Here is a 5,665-nt window from a genome sequence, read left to right on the forward strand (position 1 = left end):
TTTGTGATTGACTTATTTTACTCAGCATAATGTCCTCCAGACTGATCCATGTTGTGTGATGTTTTGAAGATTCATCATTGTTTTTTATTGTTGCATAGTATTCCATTGTGTGTATGTACCATAGTTTGTTTAGTCCTTTATTTGTTGAGGGGCACCCAGGTTGTTTCCATCTTTTTGCTATTGTAAACAATGCTGCAATGAACATGTGTGTGCGTATGTCTATTTGTGTGACCGGCTCTTATTTCTCTAGGATATATTCCTAGGAGTGGGATTGCTGAATTGTATGGTATTTCTATTTCTAGCCTTTTAAGGAAGCGCCCTATCATTTTCCAAAATGATTGTACCTTTTATATTCCTAGCAGCAGTTCATAAGAGTTCCAATCTCCTCGCAGCCTCTCGAACATTTGTTATTTTCTGCTTTTTTTTTTTTTTTTGATTCATGCCAGGAACGTCAGGATGAAATGGTATCTCATTGTAGTTTTGATTTGCATTTCTCTAATTTTAATGGCTAGTGATTGTGAACATTTTCCTCATGTGTCTGCTAGCCTCCTGAATGTCTTCTTTGGTGAAGTGTCTGCTGATATCCTTTGCCCATTCTTTAATTGGATTTTTTGTCTTTTTTTGTAGAGGCATTGGATTTTCCTGTAGATTTTAGAGATTAGACCTTTTTTGGATTTGTCATAGCCAAATTTTTTTTTCCCAGTCTCTAGTTTCTCTTTTTTACTCTTTTGATGAATATAAGTGTTTAAAATTTAGGAGATCCCAGTTATCTATCTTATCTTCTGGTGTTTGTGTATTGTTAGTAATGGTTTGTATCATATTTATGCCTGGAATCTTTTGGTTATCTTCCTAGTTTCTCTTCTATGATCATTATAGTTTTTGGTTTTATATTTAGGTCTTTGATCCATTTTGAATTAGTTTTTCTGTGTGGTGTGATGTATGGGTCCTGTTTCATTTTCTTTAAAGATGGACATCCAGTTTTGCCAGCACCATTTGTTAAAAAGACTGTTTTTCCCCCATTTAATGAACTTTGGGCCTTTGTTGAAGATTAGGTGACCATAGGAAGATGGATTTACATCTGGGTTCTCGATTCTGTTCCATCTTCACATGTCTGTTGTGCCGGTATCAGGCTGTTTTGAACTGGAGGTGTAGAGCAGTTTCTGAGATCAGGTAGTGCAAGTCCTCCCACTTTATTCTTCTTCTTCAATTTGTTGTTGTTAGGTGCTGTTGAGTCAGTTCTGACACACAGTGACCTTATGTACAGCAGAAAAAAACACTGCCTCGTCCTGCTCCATCCTCACAAACCTCGTTATGCTTGAGCCTATTGTTGCAGTCACTGTGTCAATCTATCTCATTGAGGGTCTTCTTCTTTTTTGCTGACCGTCTACTTTACCAAGTATGATGTCCATCTCCAGGGACTGATCCCTCCTGATAACATGTCCAAGGTATATGGATGTAGTCTCACCATGCTTGCTTCTAAGGAGCTTTCTGGTTGTACTTCTTCCAAGACAGATTTGTTCATTCTTTTAGTAGCCCATGGTATATTCAATATTATTCTCCAAAACCATAATTCAAAGACGTCAATCCTTCTTCAGTCTTCCTTAATCATTGCCCAGTTTTTCCATGTATATGAAGCAATTAAAAACATTATGGCTTGGGTAAGGTGTACCTTGGTCTTCAAGGTGACATCTTTGCTTTTCAATGCTTTAAAGAAGTCTTTTGCAGCAGATTTGCCCAATGCAATATATCTTTTGATTTCTTGACTGTTGCTTCCATGGATGTTGATTGTGGATCTAAGTAAAATTAAATCCTTGACAACTTCTATCTTTTCTCCATTTATCATGATGTTGCTTATTGGTCCAGTTGTGAGGATTTTTGTTTTCTTTATGTTGAGGTGTAATCCATACTGAAGACTGTGGTCTTTGATCTTCATCAGTAAGTGCTTCAAGTCCTCTTTGCTTTCAGCATAACGGAGGTTGCTAATGAGTCTTCCTCTAATACTGATGCCCTGTTCTTCTTCATATAGTCCAGCTTCTTGGATTATTTGCTCAGCATACAGATTGAATAGGTGTGGTGAAAGGATAGAACCCTGATGCACACCACTCCTGGCTTTAAACCATGCACTATCCCCTTGTTCTGTTCCAACAGCTGCTTCTTGATCTACCTACAGGTCTTCTCATGAACACAATTAAGTGTTCTAGAATTCCCATTCTTTGCAACATTATCCATAATTTGTTATGATCCACACAGTTGAATGCCTTTGGATAGTCAATAAAACACAGGTAAACATCTTTCTGGTATTCTCTGCTTTCAGCCAAGATTCATCTGACATTAGCAATGTTATCCCTGGTTCCACATCCTCTTCTGATTCCGGCTTGAATTTCTGGCAGTTCCCTGTCGATACACTGCTGCAGCTGCTTTTGAGTGATCTTCAGCAAAATTTTTCTTGTGTGTGATATTAGTGATATAGTTTGATAATTTCCACATTTGGTTGGATCGCCTTTCTTGGGAATAGGCGTAAATATGGATCTCTTCCAGTCAGTTGGCCAGGTAGCTGTCTTCCAAGTTTCTTGACATAGAGGAATGAGCACTTGCAGCGATGCATCATACATGAAGAAAGCAAGAGGTCATTAAAAAGGCAGGAAAGAAAGAGAAGACCAAAATGAATGTCAGAAGAGACTCTGACACTTGCTCCTGAATGTCAAGTAGCTAAAGCAAAAGGAAGAAATGATGAAGTAAAAGAACTGAACAGAAGATTTCAAAGACCGAATCAAGAAGAAAAAGTATTATAATGACATGTGCAAAGAGCTGGAGATAGAAAACCAAAAGGAAAGAACACATTTTGTAATTATTAAAGCCTAAAAAATGACTACTTTGATTGCATGCATGGCAAGACAAATTAGCATTTAAAATAAAAAACAATGCATTAAATAGATTGAATTATTAATTTGATTTTTTTTTCTTATTCCCTGGGTAGCACAAATAGTTAAGTGCTTGACTACTAATCAAAAAGGTTGATGATTTGAAGCTACTCAGAGACACCTCAAAATAAAGGCCTGACAAGCTACTTCTGAAAGCCCACAGCAATGAAAACCATATGGAGTGCAGGTCTACTCTGAAACACATGGGGTGGCCATTAGTTGGAATTGACTCACTGGCAACTGGTACTGTACTAGTATTACTCATTAGGGGGTATGTTAGGAAGAATTGTGGCTCCAAAGATTATTCCACATCCTACTTCCCAGAACTGAATAAATATGATCAGATACTACAGTCATGAATAAGTTACCTTATGTGGCAAAAGGGACTTTACGAATGTACTTAAGGTTACTAAATAGTTGACTCTAAAGTAGGGAGATTATCCTAGATTTTTTGAGTGGGCCCAATGTAATCACCAAACCAAAAAACCACAACCATTGCTGTCGAGTCGATTCTGACTCAAAGCAACCCTATAGGTCAGAGTAGAACTGCCCCATAGAGTTTCCAAGGAGAGCCTGGTGGATTTGAACTGCCAACCTTTTTGTTAGCAGCTGTAGCACTTAGCCACTACACCACCAGGGTTTCTAATGTAATCACAGGACTGCTTAAAAGCAGATGCAGGAGAGGGAGCCAGAGATTCAAAATCTGAGAAGGACTTGGCATGCCATTGCTTGTTTGAAGATAAAAGTGGCTACATGAGAAGAAATGCAAGTGGCCTGTCAAAGCAGAAAGCAGCCCCCAGCCGACCGCCAGCAAGGAAACAGGAACATCAGACCTACAGCTGGGATTGGATTCTTCCAACAATGAAAGAGGTTGGAAAAGGATCTCCGGCCCCAGAACCACAGCCCCAGCTGATACTTCCAGTACAGCGAGACTCTGAGCTGAGAACGTGGCCACACTGTGCTGGGCTTCTGACCTACAGAACCTGTGAGACAATAAATTTGTGTCATTTTAAGCAATTGCATTTGTGGTAATTTGTTTCACAGCAATAGATAATACAAGCAAATAAAGCAAGATTTGGCATTTTTTGCCTTAGTGACTTTACCACTTGGAACAGGCTAAACCAAAACAAAACATATCCATTGCTGTCGAGTCAACTGTGACTCCTGGTGAGGTTTTCTTGGCTGTGATCTGTTAGAAGCATATCTCCAGGCCTTTCTTCCATGGAGCCTTGAGATGGGTTTGAACCATCAAACTTTAGATGAGTAGTTGAACGTAAAATTCTTGTACCAGCCAAGGACCTCCACTTAAATGCATGGGGGCTGGGAAATTTAATCTTGCTATGGGATGTTTAATCTAGCAAAAAAGAAAGAATACTGTGAACAACCAGCACATTTTTACCACACGGACTTGGGAGCTGTAGTTATAAGGTAGTCCCATAAACCCATTGCCGTTGAGTAATTCTGTCTCATAGCAACCCTATAGGACAGCATAGAACTGTCCCATAGGGTTTCCAAGGAGCTGCTGGTGGATTCAAACTACTGACCTTTTGTTTAGCAGCCTGAGCTCTTAACCACTGTGCCACGATATAAGGTAGTAGCATCTGGAAATCAACTGTTCCCAATTTTTATAAAACAAACCTAAGAGATTTTAGGGGTAGACATTATGTTTGGCATAAAAACCCAAGGTAGGTTTTATTTTTTATTTTATTGAGCTTCAAGTGAATGTTTACAAATCAAGTCAGACTGTCACATATAAGTTTATATACATCTTACTTCGTACTCCCACTTGCTCTCCCCCTAATGAGTCAGCCCTTCCAGTCTCTCCTTTCGTGACAATTTTGCCAGCTTCCAACTCTCTCTATCCTCCCATCCCCCCTCCAGACAGGAGATGCCAACACAGTCTCAAGTGTCCACCTGATATAATTAGCTCACTCTTCATCAGCATCTCTCTCCCACCCACTGTCCAGTCCCATTCATGTCTGATGAGTTGTCTTCGGGGATGGTTCCTGTCCTGTGCCAACAGAAGGTTTGGGGACCATGACTGCCGGGATTCCTCTAGTCTCAGACCATTAAGTCTGGTCTTTTTGTGAGAATTTGGGGTCTGCATCCCACTGATCTCCTGCTCCCTCAGGGGTTCTCTGTTGTGCTCCCTGTCAGGGCAGTCATCGGTTGTGGCCGGGCACCAACTAGTTCTTCTGGTCTCAGGATGATGTAAGTCTCTGGTTCATGTGGCCCTTTCTGTCTCTTGGGCTCTTAGTTGTCGTGTGACCTTGGTGTTCTTTATTCTCCTTTGCTCCAGGTGAGTTGAGACCAATTGATGCATCTTAGATGGCCGCTTGTTAGCATTTAAGACCCCAGACGCCACATTTCAAAGTGGGATGCAGAATGTTTTCATAATAGAATTATTTTGCCAATTGACTTAGAAGTCCCCTTAAACCATGGTCCCCAAACCCCCGCCCTTGCTCTGCTGACCTTTGAAGCATTCGTTTTATCCCGGAAACTGCTTTTGGTCCAGTCCAATTGAGCTGACCTTCCATGTATTGAGTGTTGTCCTTCCCTTCATCTAAAGCAGTTCTTATCTACTAATTAATCAGTAAAAAACCCTCTCCCTCCCTCCCTCCCTCCCCCCCTCGTAACCACAAAAGTATGTGTTCTTCTCAGTTTATACTATTTCTCAAGATCTTATAATAGTGGTCTTATACAATATTTGTCCTTTTGCCTCTGACTAATTTCACTCAGCATAA

The sequence above is a fragment of the Loxodonta africana genome, chromosome 7 (assembly GCF_030014295.1).
Source record: "Loxodonta africana isolate mLoxAfr1 chromosome 7, mLoxAfr1.hap2, whole genome shotgun sequence".
NCBI lineage: Eukaryota > Metazoa > Chordata > Mammalia > Proboscidea > Elephantidae > Loxodonta > Loxodonta africana.